A 23,077-nucleotide genomic window follows, 5' to 3' on the forward strand; every position below is an offset into this window, starting at 1 on the left:
ATTAAGAAACATTGTACTGAAAACCCGATATGACAAATCTTTTACCGAATGTGACAATTTTCAGTAGGCACTCCCGTAATGACAACTACCGCCGTAACTTTAATAACAGATAAAATCGTAATCATCAGTATGTGTAAAATTTTGAGCAATCGGAACCACATTTTTGTAACAGTAGATGTTTTTCACCACAATAGCATGAAAGTCAACCGCTTAGCATACCTAACCAACAATGCAGTCTACAAGGTCAACCAAACTTTAATGTTTCGCCGCGTGCACGTATAGTCCCCGCTCCAACAAATAGTAACGCATGGCAGCAAAGAAATAACTACGTACAGACAACACACTATTTCAACTCGCATCGCAATGCACCGTATAGGAATTACTATCATGACAGACGTAAAAATAACGAGCACAATTTTCAGCGTACATTTAATAACAGTCGATCTTATGAGCAGCAACAACAAATAATCATGAATGAAACAGACAATAGGTGTCATCGATAGCGTAACACGTCAGTAAGAAATAACAGAACAGTTCAAATAATCGAAATGCCACAGCATCTTCTCGTAAATAATAGCACGTACGACAGAATTTGACCAGACACAGTACAGATTGCATATTCCAGTAACGTAAGCACTACTTTAGACACGCAGAATGTTATTCACGAAAATGTAATTACTTTTGACGACATCAGAGACACTCTTTTACAGGAAAGACCATTTGTTCAGAAATCTATGTCACATCCTGTTATCGAAATTAAAATTGGTTCATCGAAATTCTCAGCAGTAATTGATTCCGGATCACCTATATCAGTAATAAATGAAGAAACTTTCAACGAGTGCAACAAAGAGAATACTTATCCGGCATTACCTTTAGGCAAAACAAAAGTGAAGGGAGCAGTACCGAGTAAAGGAGTAGACGTTAAATTACAGACGCATTTATCATTTTGTATTGCAGGTCATACTTTTCACTCTAATTTTTGGATTGTTCCTTTATTGACAACAGACGTTATTTTAGGTACGAATTATCTGGTACAACACGACGCAGTCATTGATTTTCAGAATTCTTATTTAATGTTGAAGGATGAAAATATACAATTTGCTATAGAATTTCAGCACTCACTATCTGCGGAAGAACAAACAATTAATCGCACACAGGTCATTTCCGCGTCACATAACATAGACTGTAATCCCACATTGTTCACGGATACGTACGTACACAACTATAATACTCCAGACGAAGCTGACTACGACGTAATGCAATTGATTTCTGATAAGGTTAAAGAGAGCAGTGCAAATACAGACGACGAACGCACGCAACTACGCAAAATTCTTTTACAGCAAGCTATATGGACACGCATGTTACGAGCTAGAAACATTTCTCCGATCTATATATCCAAGTACCATGCTTCTTCGAACCCCTCTGAAAGATTAATGAAAGAAATTGGTAAGCTGTGCCGAATATACTGCCACAAAAGACATATTGATTGGGATACACACATACTCTCATTCCAAGATGTAATTAATTCCATTCCAAATGAATCCACTATGCTATCTCCGTCTGTTATACTGAAAAACGTTGAACCACCAAACAAAATTAAAGAATTAGTAAACTTCCCTAAATGTCGTCGATTAAGACACCACGAAATAATTGACATTGCGCTGAACAACGTCAAACGTGCCGCAGAGCGCCGGAGAAGACAGCAAAAACAGGTTTGTACACGCCGCGACTTTCACGTTGGACAGAAGATATTAGTGCGTACACACTATTTATCCAGTAAATTAAAAGGTAAGTGCAGTAAATTTGAACTTCTATACGCAGGTCCATATCGGATTCGCAGCATCCCTCACCCCAATGTTGTACACGTCGAAACTTTGAGAACCAGAAAATCGAAAGGCAACCACCATTGGTCAAATATTAAACCGTTTATTGAATGAAACCACTTTATGATGTAACACAGTATGATGCCATTTACTTATGCAATTATATTCACATAACTAATTACTGATGATTATCGTATTTTTTCTTGGCAAATGCCCGGCAAGGTAAGGTTAGCAGGTCGCTTTTCTTGTCGTTACACATCAGACCGTGCACATTTTCCATTTTTTTTTGTGTATATGATGTACTCCAGTTTTGTTTGTATGTACTGTGAAATAGTTAAGATATAACACACCAGTTGACTTTGACATTTTTTTGCCCTATGATATCTCAAGATCGTGACTGTTTTACGTTTTTTGCTGCTGCATTGTATTATTCTGTGTACATTTTTGCATCTGAACACTGTCAATGTCTTTGACATATTACGTTTTCTGTCATGTTATGCTGTATGGTTAATTATGTTACCATAAACCAGTCATTATTTAGTGGGTATATGATTTAAATGGAAGACATTAATCTCTGTTCATCAATTTCAGAAAGAAATGATGCGTGTAAGAAATAAATCCAACAGAAATGGGAATTTCACCTACGGAATAAACGAAAGAAGATGCAATAACTTTATGAGGAAGAGTAAATGGATCGGGATTAACGAGCATCAACAAGAATATACTATACTTATCGTAGAATAGCAGTCTTAACTAATTTTTTTCTTTCAGAATACAAGGTGATTGATGCAGGCTGTCAGACAGAACTACACATCTTAGTTTTAGTGATGAAATATGCTAGAGATAAGGAATAGTTGTGTAATGAGTAATGAAGTGATTTTTTTGCAGATGATAATGAATGCTGATGAATAATGATGAAGAATATGCTACTATGAATAATGAAGTTTTTCTTTACAGGTGACGATATGAGGATAATGTTGAAGTTATATTTAGGCTATGTAGTTATTTAAGTATTTGTTGCAGCTTGTTTTGACAGCAGGTGTTATATTGCATAGTAGGATGACGGAAAGTTTTGGAAAGGACAGCTATGGAACACATTTTTATAGACATTTCACTACCTGTTAATTCGAAGTTCACTACTTTTCAGCATAGTGTGCGTTTCTTCTTTCAGGTCAATAATCCATTTTGTATTTTTTTTCAGGAGAAGCTTTTCATGATACTTACTAAACCTGTTACTTATTATACCTGTTCTAGTACTTGCATTTTTATTTTTTACCCATTTGTGTTTATCATTTATAAATGTGATCACATATACTGCCTTGTTACATAACCTTGCTACAGCTGACTCATGACGAATGACGTTAACTATCCTCATTTGCAGCAATAGGTCAAAAGCAAATAGTGTTATGCCTCAGCAATTAATTATCGATCCCAACGCAATGCATTGCTAACAAAAAATGTATTACCAGTCCCAAATAGTGATACCAGTTTGAGAAAGTTCTGAGTAATGCTGATTAGCTCTGAATAGTATGTCACTTCAGTAATGACTTCTTAATGATACAAAAAAAATATATATATAAAATAATGCTTTGTAACTGACCAAGGACTGCCACTGTTTATTGTAATGAGACTACTTATAATGGCCATGATTATTAATGCTATGACTGTAATTAATTGATTTTTAATAATGACTTCGTAATGATTTGAATAATACTGAATGAGGAACAATGTTTTATTGTAATGAGACTACTTACAATGCCCATGATTATTAATGCTATGACTGTAATTAACTGATTTTTAATAATGACTTCATAATGATCTGAATAATACTGAATGATGAACTATGTTTTATTGTATTCAATACTTGCTGGCCACTGAGTGCCAATAATTAATGTCACTCAATGAATTGTTATTAATTATGCCATTAATTAGCTCTTGTTTTCAATGTTGATACTTTATAATTGGGAAAGAATGTGATTGTTTAATAATGCTTTGTAATTAGAAGAAGGCTAATGATTCTTAATTATGCTTTGTAACTGGAAAAGAATATGATTCTTACTATATTGAAATGACAAATGATGCTATGCTTTGTAATTAGAAGAAGGCTAATGATTCTTAATTATGCTTTGTAACTGGAAAAGAATGCGACTGTTTAATAATGCTTTGTAATTAGGAGAAGGCTAATGATTCTTACTATATTGGAATGACAAATAATTAATTAACTATGCCATACTTTGTAACTGGAAAAGAATGCAATTGTTTCATAATGCTTTGTAATTAGGAAAAGGCTAATGATTAATACTATATTGAAATGACAAATGATTAATTAACTATGCTATACTTTGTAACTGGAAAAGAATGCGATTATTTAATAATGCTTTGTAACTAGGAAAAGAAGGCTACTGATTCTATGCAAAACAATTAATGAACATTTTTCTGTAATACTACATACTTGATACAGAAATGTTCAATAACTGGGCTATGAATGGCGCAAACTACTAATGAAGACTGTAATTGTCAATATTATGTGACTTAATGCCCTTCACCTCATGAGCTAACTACCCTGAATTACTGCAATGTCCATTTGTCCTGTTTATCCTAGTGATCATGGAGCACTATATTTGGTTTTGCACTAATTCTACGTTGGTGTGCCTTGTAAGAGCGTGGTGTTGACACGACATGCTGTCCACCACCGTGAGCGATGAAGACGTTATTATGGTCCCACTGTTTGGTGTACCTAGTGTACTGCCAAAATGAGAACATGGAACATTACTACGACAGTTCAGTGTCTTGGCTACACTGATAAATTCTGATGGGAAAAGAACTTCAAATTGTGTCACTTGGTGTTGTACTTCTGTGGAAAGATATGGACTTTCAGAACAGCTGTGTGCAATCTAAAGTGCTACAACCATGATGCAATCCTTCCCTTTCCTATCCTAATTCTTGTCACATAGTGAAAATCATTTTTTGCTAACATCATTTATGTTCATGGGTTATACATTTTAGATTTGCTGAACTCCAGTGCGAGTACACTTATGTCACTTGTCAACATGATTTTTTTGCGAGTCTGTTTATTTGTTCTGAATATGCTAAAGAATTTTTTCAGTGCGTGTGCACTCTGTTATCTGTCAAATAATTTGTATATACAGTTTTCTGATTTGCTACTATGTTTTGTACTCACATTTTGTCTTTGTCTGATATATTTTGTACTCAGTGCATGTGCACCACATTTAATTTATGTACTAAATTTGAATATTCTGTAAATTGTAAAAATTTCTTGCGATGGCAAGTCCAAATGACTCACCATCGCTGCCAAATTTTTGCCCCCCCAGTGGAGGGTTATTAAACACGTATGTAACGTAGCAGCGATGATGAGGCACGTTAAAATCTTTGACCAGAGAGCCTATTATCGTGGTTAGTCTGCGCTTGACCGCGCGAGTGTTGCGAGCAGTTCGCTAGTAGTCGTCGTGGAGTACAGTTGCGAGCAGTCTGTCAGTGGGCAGTCTGTGAGCAGTGCAGTATGTCAGTAGTAGCAGCCCAGTGCGGTTGTGTGATGTAGTCTGTCGGCAGTAGTGGTCTAGTCCTGTCACGGTCGCGAGCGGGACGCAGTCGGCGAGCGTCGACATGGCATTCTGGTCAAGACGCTGAATGAGGTATATTGTTAATTAAGGTAATCATCAGATAATGTAAAGTTTATTGTAGTTAATTTCCAACAAGTGCCCCAATAATAATTTTGATTTCAAAGCAATTTTTACAAAAAAAATTTATTTAAATACGATTTCCTTTATTTCCCTTAAAGAAAAGTTTCAGTTAAATTTAAAAAAAATAAAATATTATTATTTGCAATGCAGTTCCTCCAAGCCGTGCGCAACAATAAGAGCAGAAATTTGACAAGCAGTTTCAATGAGGTAAGAATTTAATTCTGATTTTTTTGCACAGGGCCAAAGACGGATATTTCGGTTTAATTGAATTTCATTGTCACTGAAGTTTCATTAGCACTGAATTGTTTTTCATCATTTTCGTGACAGCTTATACTTTCAGTCAGATTGCGATTCTCATTTTTATTGTCATTAAATTTAATTGCTGGGGAGGTTACGCTTGGGTCCCATTCATTTATTATTTCTGTCTTTAAAATTTCAGTGGAGAGGTTACACTTAGCGCAATGTCCATTAGCATTCTTAAATAATATTGTCATTTATAAAATTTTTGTGGGGAGGTTACAGTGATTAAACATTGCTTTATTAAAGGCAAAACGCCTCAAGAGACTGAAGAGAAGCTTGATAAACATTAAAGTGACTCTGCACCTTCGATTAGAACAGTTTATAAGTGGTTTCAAAATTTTGCGGGTGACCATATGGGCACAAGTGATGCTGAACGTTCTGGACGCCCTGTGGAGGTCACGACTCCAGAAATCATTGATAAAATCCATGATATGGTGATGGATGACAGAAGAGTTAAAATGCTTGAGATTTCTAGTGCTGTGGGCATCTCGAATGTACGGGTACATAATATTATGCATAAAAATTTGGACGTGAGAAAGCTATCCGCAAGATGGGTTCCGCGATTGCTCACACTTGACAAAAAACCGAATCGCGTGAAGTGCTACAAGGATGGTTTGCAGCTGTTCAGGAAGAAACCGCAGGTCTTTAAGCGTCGTTTCGTCACTGTGGATGAAACATGGATACATTACTATATTCCTGAGACCAAATAACCATCTAAACAATGGGTTACCAAGGGAGAATCAGCAGCAAAAATGGCGAAGACCATTCCTTCGACCGGAAAGGTTATGGCGACTGTCTTTTGGGATTCGCAAGGGCTAATACACATCGACTATCTGGAAAAGCGTAAAACTATTACAGGTGAATATTATTCATCGTTATTGGACCGTTTGACGACCGAGATGCAAGAAAAACCCCGGCGATTGGACAGCAAAAATTGTCCTTTTCCATCACGACAATGCACCAGCACACACCTGGGCAGTTGTGGTCTCAAAATTAATGGAAATACGATTCCAACACGTTTCACATCCCCCCTATTCTCCAGACGTGGCTCCCTCACACTACTATTTGTTCCCCAATTTGAAGAAATGGCTGGCGGGACAAAGACTTTATTCAAATGAGGAGGTGATTGAAGCAACTAATAGCTATTTTGCAAACTTGGATAATTCCTATTATTCGGAAGGGATCAACAAATTAGAACATCTTTGGACGAAGTGTATATGGCTAAAAGGAGACTATGTCGAAAAATAAAAATATTTAACCCAAACATGTAAGTAGTTTTTTATTTTTGCACAGGCTGTTCAAATGCCCCTCGCAGATGGAAAACTGAATGCGCACATGTGTCGCAGCGTCGTAATAAATCATCTTCCACGGATGCTAGAAGACGTTCTTCTGCATACTGGGGGGAACCTGTGGTACCAACATAACGGCCGTCCAGCCCATAGTAGACGAAATGTTACAGCTTGCCTTCACGAACCGTTCCCAAGTTGCTGGTTTGGACGCAGAGAACCTGTACTTTCGCCCCTTCGCCACCTCCTTCCACGGATTTGACGCCTATAGACTTTTTTCTGTGAGGAAAGCTTGAAGACTCTGTCTACAAAGAAATACCAACTACACACGATGATATGCAACGAGGTCTTACTGCAGCTTGCTCGGACATCTCCGCTGAAATGCAAGCACGTGTGCAGCAGTTGTTCCATGCCAGAATGGAAGCGCGTTGCCGCTGCTGGTGGTCATTTTGAACCCAACCTGTGGTGCCAGTTGCCTTGTTACTGGTCACATTCCATATAACTAGTGTATACACTTGTGTTGCTCTTTAGTGTGTGCTACCACAGGTACTGTACAAGTTTCGATGTGGGAACTTTCAAAACACGATATCTCGTGAACGACTCGCACTGGAATCCTGCAACATACTCCACTGACATTCTAATTTAACCTACTTTTAATTTGCTAATGTCAATAAACATTGTTCCATTTAAGAGTGTGTGTTTGCACAAAAAATACGTTTATAAGTATTAGTATGATCTGTTTATTGGCTATCAATAAGTTCCCAAGACTACAAATCCAGTCTGTGAAAACAGCATGTCTATAGCAGTTTCTATTTCTGCAATATCTGCGATGCAAGTTTTAGGGGACTCACTATATATGTAACAATACTATGAAAAGGAAAGTTACTACTCACCGTATAGCGGAGATGCTGAGTCGCAGATAGGCACAACAAAAAGACTGTCACAAATATAGCTTTCTGCCCGTAAGGCCTTTGTCAGAAATAGACGATAGCACACACACAAACACACACACACACACACACACACACACACACACACATACACACACACACACACACACACACACACACGCAAACGGAACTCACACACACATCACTGCAGTCTCAGGCAATTGTAGTCACGCTCAGCATCTCCGCTATATGGTGAGTAGCAGTTTTCCTTTTCTTAATATTGTTACATCCTGAGATAAGCGTCAAACGAAAAAAACTAGCTTGAAGGGGGAAACCAGATGGCGCTATGGTTGGCCCGCTAGATGGCGTTGCCATAGGTGAAACGGATATCAACTGCGTTTTTTAAAATAGGAACCCCCATTTTTTATTACAAATTCATGTATTACGTAAAGAAATATGAATGTTTTAGTTGGACCACTTTTTTCGCTTTGTGATAGATGACGCTGTAATAGTCACAAACACATGGCTCACAATTTTAGACGAACAGTTGGTAACAGGTAGGTTTTTTTAAATTAAAATACAGAACGTAGGTATGTTTGAACATTTTATTTCGGTTGTTCCAATGTGATACATGTACCTTTGTGAACTTATCATTTCTGAGAACTAGTGCTGTTACAGTGTGATTACCTGTAAATACCACATTAATGCAATACATGCTCAAAGTGATGTCCGTCAACCTCAATGCATTTGGCAATACGTGTAACGACATTCCTCTCAACAGCGAGTAGTTCGCCTTCCGTAATGTTCGCACATGCATTGACAATGCGCATGTTGTCAGGCGTTGTCGGTGGATCACGATAGGAAATATCCTTTAACTTTCCCCACAGAAAGAAATGCGGGGACGTCAGATTCGGTGAACGTGCGGGCCATGGTATGGTGCTTCGACGACCAATCCACCTGTCATGAAATATGCTATTGAATACCGCTTCAACCACACGCCGTACATCCATCATGTTGGAAGTACATCGCCATTCTGTCATGCAGTGAAACATCTTGTAGTAACATCGGTAGAACATTACGTAGGAAATCAGCATACATTGCACCATTTAGATTGCCATCGATAAAATGGGGGCCAATTATCCCTCCTCCCATAACGCCGCACCATACATTAACCCGCCAAGGTCGCTGATGTTCCACTTGTCGCAGCCATCGTGGATTTTCCATTGCCCAATAGTGCATATTATGCCGGTTTACGTTACCGCTGTTGGTGAATGACGCTCCGTTTCTACATAGAACGCTTGCAAAAAATCTGTCATCGTCCCGTAATTTGTCTTGTGCCCAGTGGCAGACTGTACACGACGTTCAAAGTCATCTCCAACCAATTCCTGGTGCATAGAAATATGGCACGGGTGCAATCGATGTTAATGTACTATTCTCAACACCGACGTTTTTGAGATTCCAGATTCTCGTGCAATTTGTCTGCTACTCATGTGCGGATTAGCCGCGACAGCAGCTAAAACACCTACTTGGACATCATGATTTGTCGCAGGTCGTGGTTGACGTTTCACATGTGGCTGAACACTTCCTGTTTCCTTAAATAACATAACTACCCGGCACACGCCCGTTGGGTATTTCGATCACAATAGCCATACATCAAAACGATATCGACCTTTTCCGCAATTGGTAAACGGTCCATTTTAACACGGGTGATGTATCACGAAGCAAATACCTTCCGCACTGGCGGAATGTTACGTGATACCACGTACTTATACGTTCGTGACTATTACAGCGCCATCTATGACAAGGTGAAAAAAGTGGTCCAATTAAAACATTCATATCTCTTTACGTACAACACGAATATGTAATAAAAATGGGGGTTCCTATTTAAAAAACGCAGTTGATATTCGTTTGATCTATGGCAGCGTCATCTAGCAGGCCAACCATAGCGCCATCTGGTTTCCCCCTCCAAGCTAGACGAGTTTCGTTCTTTGTAGTTTTTTCTTCTGATGCTTATTTCGTGAGACATTTGGCCCGGTCATTATCAATGGACCACCCAGTATATATATATGTCCCATTTATCTTGACCACCCTAAATAATTGTTTGTCCAGATGCAAATTACAAAATGTTTCAAGCAAATGTTCTTTAGACGTCTGGGGGACATCAATCAGCATGATTGCTTTCGTTGTAGCTTTGTTTTTTTACAAAGATTTGAACAACGGTATGCATTTTTTAAATATCACCCCGTATTTTTTATTCGGTAATTCATTTCCTCTCGTAAAGACCTATTCAAAAATGTATCACAGTGTACCATTCACTGAGACACAACGTTACTAATTACATAACACGACATTGATGTTGACGCTCCCAGCGCTTAGTGCAGGTACTCGGGATAATGGAACACATCCACGTGCTGACGTTGACAGAGGACAAATGTAAACAAATATAAGTAGAATGACACCCGTCATTCCGTCAACCATCGTTAGTTGAAGAGTTGTGTGAGTAGAATGTACACCAACGGAGAGAAGGTAGAAATGCTACACATCTACGGGGAATGTAAGTTAGCAGAACAGTAAATGCAATACTGTTTTCTTATGTACGGATACATTTAGTACAGTAGTTTAGTCCTTTTAAATACTGTTGTGTAGAGTAGGCATACAGTAAAGGCTGTCTTTCCTACAAATTGAATCGGCATAACGTTTCTTTTATTGTTGTTGTTGTTGAATGTAGGCGAAATGTTACGCAGCCAGCGGAACTGTACAGAGAGCGATATCCTGACAAGAACCCACCCTCCTGACGGATGTTTTCTCGTCCTGCTGCGACGCTCCAGGAAACTGGAAGTTTCAACCCAGGACAACGCAATCGTCGAGGCACTCGCACAGACGAAGCTGCCGAAGTTACTGTTCTCGCTTCCGTTCCTATGAATCCACATTTGAACACACGACAGCTTGAACACGAGATTGGCATTCCTAAAACCAGTGTACATCGTATTCTTACACGCCACCGGTTCCATCCTTACCGTGTACACCTACATCAAGAATTGCATGGGAATGATTTCCAGAATCGTACAGTTCTGTTAGTGGGCACAGCAGCAAATCCTCGCCAACCCGATCTTCCTCTCCAATGTTCTATTTACCGATGAATGTTCCTTCTCAAACAAAGAACGGGTAAATACAAGGAACATGCATTATTGGTCCAGCGACAGCCCACGATGGCTTAGACAGGTGGAACATCAGCGTCAATGGAGAGATGCTTGGTACTACAATTATTAGCCTTTATTTCATCAATAGTAGTCTAAACGGCACAGCGTATGCCAACTTCCTCAGACGAATTCTTCCTCCTCTTCTGGATAAAGAGCCGTTAAGAACCAGAATGATTTTGTGGTATCAACACGATGGATGTCCAGCACATAATGCCTTGCGTGCACATTCTGAAGTAAAGGTGTCCCGCCAGATGGATTGGTCGAGGAGGAACAGTTACTTGGCCTACTAGGTCTCCTGATTTAAATCCTCTCGACTTTTTTCTTTGGGAATGCATTAAAGACATTGTCTATCGCGATATTCAAACAACTCCAGACGACGTGCAGGAATGTATCCTGCTTGCTTGTAATTCTCTTCAGCAGGCAACACCGGAAGCAGTAAATAATTCTTTCATTCAACGAGTGCAGCAGTGTATCGGTGTCCAGGGTCACCACTTTGAGCACGTTTGAATATTCTACTCCTGGGCAATGGTACAGGAGGCTCAAAGTCAATTTTGTGTTATGTTTTTACATGGTTTTCATTTGTTTAATTACAACTCCAGCAAATGGATGAGTTTGTGTGATCCCGGGCTCAAAGTCAATGCTGTGTTATGTAATTAATAACGTTGTGTCTCAGTGAATGGTACAATGCGACATATTTTTGAATAGGTCTTTAGGAGAGGAAATGAATTATCGAATAAAAAATGCAGGGTGCTATTTAAAAAAGTCATACCTCTGCTCATATCTTTGTAAAAAATAAAGCTACAACGAAGGCAATCATGCTGGTTGATGTCCCCCTGACAGCTAAAGAACATTTGCTTGAAACATTTTGTAATTTGCATCTGGACAAACATGTAGGGTGGTCATAAATGGGACACCCTGGAGAGGGCGATGTCGTGATGTTAAAGAAAACACTCGTGTCGGTCGCCTGCTGCCATAGCCCATTAGCGCCAACTGTACTAACAGATACGCGAGTCGTACGTCCCACATCGATTTCTGCAGTCATTTCACGCAGTGTTGCTTGTCTGTTAGCACTGACAGCTCGAAGCAAACGCCGCTGCTCTCTGTCGTTATGTGAAGCCCGTCGGCCACTGCGTTGTCCGTGGTGAGAGGTAATGCCTGGAATTTGGTGTTCTCGGCACAGTTCCAAGGTGCTTCTCCAGGCGGGTGCAAAATGAATGTGCGCAACGGAAAATAATAAACGCTAAAATGAAGATTTTGCCCTGTCTGACTACCCCCTGAAGTAGATCTTAGGATCTCTTAATTCTATAAATTACAATCTAAACATAAATAAAAATGATGATGGCAACTAACCCTACTAAATGATAAAACTTGTTCCTGCTTATATATGTATTGTAGATTAAAAAAAAACCTTATGAAGTTTACGTTTCGTAAGTAAAATTACTAATCAATTGCCCAACTCTGCCCTTTTTATGACTGCGGGATCTAATATAAATAACACGAGATGAGTGACATCATCTACGTACCAAACAATAGAAGACACTACTTTTGAAGATTGTCTACGGTGGTGTGGAACCTCACTGGAAATGAACTAACGTGATCACAGCTGTTTAGCTTTTATAGCCCTGATAAGCCTAAGCAATTTGCGATATCACCGTATGTACTGCGTCCGGTGCGTCGAAGTGATGGTTCTCGTACTCGTCTGCATCGATGGAAGAACTCCAGCCACAAATAAACTCTTTCAAACAATAGGACGGCAGAAGGCGGTCCTCTGACTAATATACTCTAATACTGTCTTCTCCTCTCTGTGTTCTACCGACGAGAAAGGCGAACTCCCAGCCACAAGGACGGAGTTCAGATAACGTCTCAACGTAAGTATAGGGAGAGTAAGTGCTCTGAATTACTGAACGCTGCGTTCTCAACGACGACTTCCAACATGGAGGTGAAGTCCAGAATCGTATAGGTTCGCAACAGTACAGTGCCTAACTGTTCTAATTATAAAATCTCCTGAGAGCAAAGACAGCAAGTCCTTCTGCACCAACATATCTGATATCGAGCGACCGTCACACACGGGCGCTCACAACGGAAGACCTCTTCTCTCCACCATATTCCCGAAACCACGGAATATTCTCCCTCTCTACAGATTCTTCCGAATGCCGACCAACCATATTTTAGTCTTTTATCGTCCAGCACGGAAAGTTTGAGAGGAAAATCCTGTACTCGTACAATGGTACGCAACTGAGTAAAAATCCTTGGAAATAACCCAGCATGCGTGGTTTCCGAGGTGCCGCTTCTTCGTTCCTCTCACCTGCGTCCAAGATTTGCAGAGTTCGGGAGAATTATCCGGTCATCCTTCCGGCCCCTACTACAATAGCACCCGATAGCGGCCGGTCGCCCCTGTATTGTGTCTTCTCGCTCAGGTGTCCAGACTGTCCGTCTTGGCATTCCCTGTTGTGTAGCTGAAGCACCACAACTGTGTGGGAATTCCACCCAGAACTTGAGTTCTGCCTGCGGTTTCATCTCCACTGGCGTTCCAACCTACATCTACATCTACATTTATACTCCGCAAGCCACCCAACGGTGTGTGGCGGAGGGCACTTTACGTGCCACTGTCATTACCTCCCTTTCCTGTTCCAGTCGCGTATGGTTCTCGGGAAGAACGACTGTCTGAAAGCCTCCGTGCGCGCTCTAATCTCTCTAATTTTACATTCGTGATCCCCTCCGGAGGTATAAGTAGGGGGAAGCAATATATTCGATACCTCATCCAGAGAGGCACCCTCTCGAAACCTGGCGAGCAAGCTACACCGCGATGCAGAACGCCTCTCTTGCAGGGTCTGCCACTTGAGTTTGCTAAACATCTCCGTAATGCTATCACGGTTACCAAATAACCCTGTGACGAAACGCGTCGCTCTTCTTTGGATCTTCTCCATCTCCTCTGTCAACCCGATCTGGTATGGATCCCACATTGATGAGCAATACTCGAGTATAGGTCGAACGAGTGTTTTGTAAGCCACCTCCTTTGTTGATGGACTACATTTTCTAAGGACTCTCCCAATGAATCTCAACCTGGTACCCGCCTTATCAACAATTAATTTTATATGATCATTCCACTTCAAATCGTTCCGCACGCATACTCCCAGATATTTTACAGAAGTAACAGCTACCAGTGTTTGTTCCGCTATCATATAATCATACAATAAAAGATCCTTCTTTCTATGTATTCGCAGTACATTACATTTGTCTATGTTAAGGGTCAGTTGCCACTCCCTGCACCAAGTGCCTATCCGCTGCAGATCTTCCTGCATTTCGCTACAATTTTCTAATGACGCAACATCTCTGTATACTACAGCATCATCCGCGGAAAGCCGCATGGAACTTCCGACACTATCTACTAGGTCATTTATATGTATTGTGATAAGCAATGGTCCCATAACACTCCCCTGTGGCACCCAGAGGTTACTTTAACGTCTGTAGACGTCTCTCCATTGATAACAACATGCTGTGTTCTGTTTGCTAAAAACTCTTCAATCCAGCCACACAGCTGGTCTGATACTCCGTAGGCTCTTACTTTGTTTTTCAGGCGACAGTGCGGAACTGCATCGAACGCTTTCCGGAAGTCAAGAAAAATAGCATCTACCTGGGAGCCTGTACCTAATATTTTGTGGGTCTCATGAACAAATAAAGCGAGTTGGGTCTCACACGATCGCTGTTTCCGGAATCCATGTTGATTCCTACAGAGTAGATTCTGGGTTTCAAAAGACGACATGATACGCGAGCAAAAAACATGTTCTAATATTCTACAACAGATCGATGTCAGAGATACAGGCCTATAGGTTTGCGCATCTGCTCGACGACCCTTCCTGAAGACTGGGACAACCTGTGCTCTTTCCCAATCATTTGGAACCTTCCGTTCCGCTAGAGACTTGCGGTACACGGCTGTTAGAAGGGGGGCAAGTTCTTTCGCGTACTCTGTGTAGAATCGAATTGGTATCCCGTCAGGTCCAGTGGACTTTCCTCTGCTGAGTGATTCCAGTTGCTTTTCTATTCCTTGGACACTTATTTCGATGTCAGCCACTTTTTCGTTTGTGCGAGGATTTAGAGAAGGAACTGCAGTGCGGTCTTCCTCTGTGAAACAGAGTATAGGCAATCATTCATTACACCGCTTACATAATAAAGTCACTCCGTCACCTTTCATGCAATAAGCGTTAACAGTTATTTATAAGGCGTACGTGACAATGTCAGTCTCCTTTAAATATTCAATATACGATGTACAACCTACCTATCAGATGATATCTACTTGTGGTTTTAGTTGAAGGCAAAGTATGTGGATGAGTGCTTGTAGGGTGTGAAATTATAGCCACCTTTCACAGTTTGGTACTGTGGATCTCGAAATATTGAATTCCTTAACGATTTCCGAAACTGAATCTCCCAACCGTCTAGACTTAAATACGTTACCGCGTTCAAAGTCTGTTCATTGCCATCGTGCGGTCATAACCACGTCGGAATCCTCTTCAGAAGACCAACTTTGATTCGATGAGGAACCGTTGTGCACAGTGGCCGTAGATTGTAAGGAAGGAGAGGCGCACAACAGTCCACTCGCAATCCCATTAGTTTTTATTATTCTTGCAAATCTAGATTTCGGCTACAAATAGCCACCTTCAGTGCATTTACGTTACAATTCAACAGACACGCACCAGTTCATGTCACCGTAAGTTCTTACAGGTGTGTAGGCAGAACTGTTACGAAAATGCACTGAAGATGGCTGTTTATAGCCGAAATCTAGATTTGCAAGAATAATAAAAACAAAAGGGTTTGCAACTGACCGCTGTGTGCCCCTCGTTTCTTTTCGCACGAATCGCCTGAGTACAAATGAATGCTCCACCTATGCACAACTTTTTTATGTCTTGTGCACGCGATACTACCGCCAGCTGTATGCGTGCGTATCGCTATCCCATGACTCCTGCCACCTCAGTCTACATTTTGAAAAGGCTGAGGGAGGGGAGACAGAAACAAACAGTAAAGCCATTCAGACGAAGCCAGGATCAGCACAGTGCACGCAGAACAGTTACAGAAGACGGATTGCGACGCCTCTGGGGTCCTTTTTTTAAAAATTTTTTCTTATTGTAACATCACAATAGGTGCCGTTACATCATTAAAAAAATGAGTGATGCAACTACACTACTGGCCATTAAAATTGCTACACCACGAAGATGACGTGCTACAGACGCGAAATTTAACCGACAGGAAGAAGATGCTGTAATATGCAAATTATTAGCTTTTCAGAGCATTCACACAGGGTTGGCGCCGGTTTCCAACCGATTTCTCATACACAAACAGCAGTTGACCGACGATCCTGGTGAAACTATGTTGTGCCGACTCGTGTAAGGAGGAGAAATGCGTACTATAACGTTTCCGACTTTGATAAAGGTCGGATTGTAGCCTATCGCCATTGCGGTTTATCGTATCGCGACATTGCTGCTCGCGTTGGTCGAGATCCAATGACTGTTAGCAGAATATGGAATCGGTGGGTTCAGGAGGATAATACGGAACGCCGTGCTCCATCCCAACGGCCTCGTATCACTAGCAGTCGAGATGACATGCATCTATCCACATGGCTGTAACGTATCGTGCAGCCACATCTCGATCCCTGAGTCAACAGATAGGGACGTTTGCAAGACAACAACCATCTGCACGAAGAGTTCTACGACGTTTGCAGCAGCATGGACTATCAGCTCGGAGACCATGCCTGCGGTTACCCTTGACGCTGCTTCACAGAGAGGAGCGCCTGCGATTGTGTACTCAACGACGAACATGGCAAAACGTCTTTTTTTCGGATGAATCCAAGTTCTGTTTACAGCATCATGGTGGTCGCATCCTTGTTTGGCGACATCGCGGTGAACGCACATTGGAAGCGTGTATTCGTCATCGCCATACTAGCGTATTACCCGGCGTGATGGTATGCGGTGCCATTGGTTACACGTCTCGGTCACCTATTGTTCGCATTGACGGCAATTTGAACAGTGGACGTTACATTTCAGATGTGTTACTACCCATGGTTCTACCCTTCATTCAATCCACTCGAAACCCTACATTTCAGCAGGATAATGCACGACTGCATGTTGCAGGTCCTGTACGGGCCTTTCTGGGTACCGAAAATGTTCGACTGCTGCCCTGGCCAGCACATTTTCCAGATCTCTCACCAATTGAAAATTCTGGTCAATGGTGGCCGAGCAACTGGTTCGTCACAATACGCCAGTCACTACTCTTGATGAACTGTGGTATCGTGTTGAAGCTGCATGGGGAGCTGTACCTGTATGCGCCATCCAAGCTTTGTTTGACTCAATGCCCAGGCGAATCAAGGCCGTTATTACGGCCAGAGGTGGTTGTTCTGGGTGCTGATTTCTCAGGATCTATACACCCAAATTGCGTGAAAATGTAATCACATGTCAGTTCTAGTATAATATATTTGTCCAATGAATACCCGTTCATCATCTGCATTTCTTTTTGGTGTAGCAATAATGGCCAGTAGTGTAATTAATCTCAGCCCCAAAAGCCGCATGCCTGTAGAAGCCATATGGGTCTATACAGTTCTTTTTTTCGTTCTTATGTGCACGTCCTGTGTCCTGATTTCAATTTTTCACCCTTCCTGAAAGTGTGTGGACAAGTGTGAATGATTTGAATGTAGTAGCAGACGAACCAGAGAAGTGGTGGGTTTCTTAATCTTCTACCAACCTAAACGGTGTCGCTGAAGGCAGAGAGCAGGAACAAGAGCGTTTGGCCACAGACGAGTAAAGCAAAACGTTTTCCTAGCAGAGGTTGGTCATGGGCCTCCCTACCACCTCGGGCGGGCGGTTCGGAGAGAGCTCCGCGCGACGGTTACAGGTTGAGTTGTTCTGAAGGCAGGTAAGCGACCAGACGTTCCCTCAGAACGTCTGTGTCGAACAACGCACAAAAGGTATTTGAATCTATTAATAATAATTTGTTAATCTCAACAATTTCTTCTCCTAGCCATTTTTTGAATTACCATTTAGGTTCTGGCTACAATTTTTTGGGTCAGTTAATCAGTGTCATAATACTGTGATTTCCGTTAGGCGCGACCACGCGGTCTATAGATTCAGACCGCAGCCCAAGCCCTGAAAGCTACTGTCCGCTATTTTATTTTATTTCTGAGGGACATTTTTAAATTATCAATAAAACTGTACCGAGCGTATATTCGGCAAGATGAATCGATTTGATTCCAAGCGCTTCACGCTAAGATATGCAGCCACCAAAATCCTGCTCGATGCCAGCCACGAGGTGCATACAACTCTTCCCACTAATGAATGCTGCCGAGATTTTTTTTACCGTGTGAATTAGTGCATGTGAATGTCTATGTTACAAACTTGAGCAGTGACTACGCGCTCCCCAGATCTTCCCACCCCACAGTACTCTGCAGAATAAGGCCAACATGGCTTGTTATTCTCGTACGAGAAAGCCATAGGATCGTATATAAAGGTACCAGGAATGTTTAGTCCATCAATTAAATACAATAACATTACTGTTAACATGCGAAATATAATATCGTTGAAGTGTGCAATATCAGTCGGGTGGACTTCGCAGTATGGAGATATTTCGCAGTATGGAGATAGTTGAATCTGCATCCTATAAAAATGTGATGGGGGACAGCCATGACCCAGAAGGATACGCGTTGTGGTAGTGTTATGACGTTTAGATAGCTTGATTCAGAAGAATCAGATTTTTCGCTGAATATTGGGCTGTACTGCGTCGCAGTGTCTTCCTTTGGTCTGTTGTGGGGTCTACCACGTCTGTGACCATTCTTGACGAACTTTTTTCTTTACGTCGGCGACAAAATCTGTATATGGAAGGCAAGCGTGATGAGGCTGACCATCAGTCACACTTTGTTTCACCAGGTGGTCCGTCAGCTCGTCTGGGATAGTTTCACCTTGAGGAGTAGCTGTGAGTAAGGAAACACGGATACAAAAAATTCCAACTCAGTACAGGGTAATTAGCAAGTACCTCTCGGACTCCGGAAGGCGACTACGTGAAAACTGCAGGACGTACAGAAAATAGACCCCATGCTAGTGGACAGAGCGTCTCTCCAAGTGTATAACTCACATTACAGGTACTCAATACGAACACCGTTTGGTGGTAGTCGGGTGGTAGTGGAGATATAACCATAGAAGAAGTAATCAGACAGTTAAGTTGAGTGACAGTGGAGGCCACTGAAAAGGAGACTCATGATTGGAACCAGTGGTGGCTGCTGTGTAAGAGCACAAGTGCACGTAAACACCCTAACTTTCGACACCTTGCGGATTAATTGGTTATTTTTCTTTGAATGCTGTTAAACGTAGTATAGATGCTGAAATCTGAAAGATACGCCACTTAAATCTACCGCGGTACTATTCCTCTAGACTCCGTGAGCACACTTTCAGTTGTGCACAATTTCAAGGAGCTTTTGCACATGCGCATCTCACGTCAGGTAATTGCCTTATGGACCAAATGCATACGGATTTGATAAACAATTTGCACAGTTCACTGTGTGCACAGATAGACCTTGCGACTCAACTAGAAGTTTATTTCAGTGCCACCAGGTGGTACATATACTGCAGTAAAGTGAGGTCGGATGTCAATAAATGCAGTACTGGCAGTGAACCTGTTTTGTGGGTTTCTGAATGAGTTATAGTATATTAAGTTACTAATTTTATCATACAGTAATCTATTTGAGGCACTGAGAATCCCAATGGCCTAAAGCACATCGCCATCGATGTGAGATTGTAGCATTTATTCATGGTTCTGAAGTCTGTTGACCTTACGATGAGTCAGGTTTATCTGCGCTGTAGGCCCACATTATATACATGAAAATTCACGAAAAGCTCTATCACTGGTCTCTGTGAGATTCACTTAAAAGTGGCATCGATGACAGTGTACTTTAGGCCCTTACGGATCTGGTAGACATTACAACTTGAGTTTAATCATTTACACATATATCACTCTGTGTTTGGTGTTGATTGTTTGCTGTGTAGGAATCAGCTTTCGTGCACAGTGTAAACATGAACTATGTAAATCTGTTTTAAATACTAACAGAAAAGTGAAGCTGTGAGGAGTGGTCGTGAGTCGTGCTAAATCCTCCCACTTACACAAAAATGCGAAATGGGGAGTTGCGAAAGCTTGCAAATTTTTTCGTTATTGCCCTAAACTATACTTAATTATGTACAAAACAAGAAAATTCCACAAAAATAATTCTTTCTTTTGTCAGATAAAATGGCTCTGAGCACTATGGGACTTAACAAAAAAAAAAAAAAAAAGTTCAAATGGCTCTGAGCACTATGGGACTTAACTTCTGAGGTCATCAGTCCCCTAGAACTTAGAACTACTTAAACCTAACTAACCTAAGGACAGTACACACATCCATGCCCCAGGCAGGATTCGAACCTACGGCCGTAGCAGGAGCGCGGTTCCGGACTGAAGCGCCTACAACCGCTCGGCCACCGTGGCCGGGTTTTGTCAGATAAGTTATGCATCTTAGTCTTCTTCTTCTTATTACTATCGTTGTTATTACTGGTGTTATTATTATTGGCAGTGGCTGTAGTTGTATAAACTTGATGATAAGCATAACTGTTATACAGCAGGTGCTATTACTTTCACATTCTCAGATTTATGTGATCTAAAACCCAGAATGTATATTGACGAGCCTCCACTGATGAGAGCCACGCTGAGTCACTTAGGCATACAGGTAATCGTGAACTTCTGAAAGTCCGGCCACAGTTTTCTCCACAAAGAAAACACGCTATAATAGAAACCTGGAGAGATGCTCATCCAGTGATATGTGTCATATTTCAACATGTCTTGTAGTTTTCGAGCAGCCGTGTTCTGAACCCTGAGAGATACGAATAACTCGGCACAATACACTTCCGTGGTTCTCTGACGATAGGCTTATGCTCGCATTTACTTTTGACCAGTAAAGTCGCTAACGAGAAAATAATGACCGGTTTCAATGTTTTCCCAGATGCTATAAGTGTGGATCGGAGAAGTCATCACGGAAAAACGTGCGCTCTGGAGTTCCCCAAGGCTCCGTCCTTCGTCCATTGCTCTTCTTACTGTACATTAACGATATTTCTTCAGTGATTCACTCCTGCAACTACCATCTATATGCCGACGACATCCAACTGTCCATAAGTGCAAGTCCCAAGAACATTGCTGACGCAGTAGCGAGCATGAATGCAGATCTTTGCTCTGTTTCTCGATGGTCACAGAACATAGGTCTGAAACTAAACCCCAAGAGATCCCAGGTCATTCTTATATCTCATCCAAAGTTAATCAGCCGGTACTTTCGCGAAACAGTCCCTCAAATACTCCTCAATGGTACAAACTACTATACCAATAGACAGTAAAAGACCTTGGAATAATCTTGAATGAACACCTAAACCGGGAAGAACAAACAGTCACAGCTTGCCGGAAATCGCTCTCCTTCCTACATGCAATCCAAAAATTCAGAAAAATATTTCCAACCGATGTTAAACAAACATTAGTCCAAAGACTAGTCTTGCCTAATCTTTACTACTGTGATGTAGTTCAACACGGCACAAATAGTGAAAATTCGAGATGCCTCGAGCTAGTGATGAATGCTTGCTTTAGATACGTGTGCAATATACGGTTGTATGATCATATCAGTCCTTCATACTCCCAGCTAGGTTGGATACGCGCACATAAGGTACGCGTCCTCCACACGATGGGCTTACTTCATTGATTTCTTAGTCACTGGTGCCCCCAATACTTATCTTCTCACATTAAACACCTATCGTCATTCCACAACCGCAATACCAGATCGGATACGTCTAGCATCTTGGCTGTACCTTTACATAACACAAAATCTTTCTCCGTGTCATTCTCCATCTCAGCCATACGACTATGGAACGCGCTCCCCTGCGATCTGCGTCTTATCCAGAACCACTCACCATTCAAGAGGGAACTCAAGACTTACATATTAGGGACGGTATAGCCACCATTGTTGTGCCCCTCTCATCTCTTTCTTTTTCCTCTGCATCACAGCTTCGAATTTTACCATTCTATTTCTCTTCCTCTAACCTAGCTACCTCTTCTATATCTCTTTCACCCCATTCTATCGTCTTAGGTCTCTGCTCGATGTGAATAACTCACAAGCTGCAAGAACACGACGAGAAAATTCCCAACTAGCAATAGGACCTGACATTCATAAAAGAAAAACGTGTTTACTTTCATATACTTAGTCATTACTATATTATTGTTATTCAAATGTTCAAATGTGTGTGAAATCTTATGGGACTTAACAGCTTAAGTCATCAGACCCTAAGCTTACACACTACTTAACCTAAATTATCCTAAGGACAAACACACACACTCATGCCCGAGGGAGGACTCGAACCTCCGCCGGGATCAGCCACACAGTCCATGACTGCAGCGGCCCTGACCGTTCGGCTAATGCCGGGCGGCATTAATGTTATTTTCCTTGATTGTTATAATTATTTTTTTGATTGTTATAATTATCCTTGTACTACTGTTAAAATCTCTACTTTTTCATTGACATTAATACTGTATAACACGTGGTAAGTCCATAATGTTCTGTAGAAACTGAAATTCGTTCAATCTGACTATGCCTGGTTAGGTGCAAGAGAGGGCCTGAAGGCCCTGATCTTGCCAAGTAAAATAAATGCATAAATAAATAAAAACAGCTGTCGAGTGCTCCAGCCACCGCATGTATCTTATGGCTGTAGTCACTGAATTAGCTTAGGTATTAAATTAAGCAAAAGAGAGCCTCTGGCCCGGGCCAGGTGGCTGCTCCGCCAGACGGCGCCGCGAGACCGGCTCGGCTACAACAGCGGCAAGAGTTGCGCCCACCGCGAA

This window comes from Schistocerca serialis, chromosome 1, assembly GCF_023864345.2.
Source record: "Schistocerca serialis cubense isolate TAMUIC-IGC-003099 chromosome 1, iqSchSeri2.2, whole genome shotgun sequence".
Taxonomy (NCBI): domain Eukaryota; kingdom Metazoa; phylum Arthropoda; class Insecta; order Orthoptera; family Acrididae; genus Schistocerca; species Schistocerca serialis.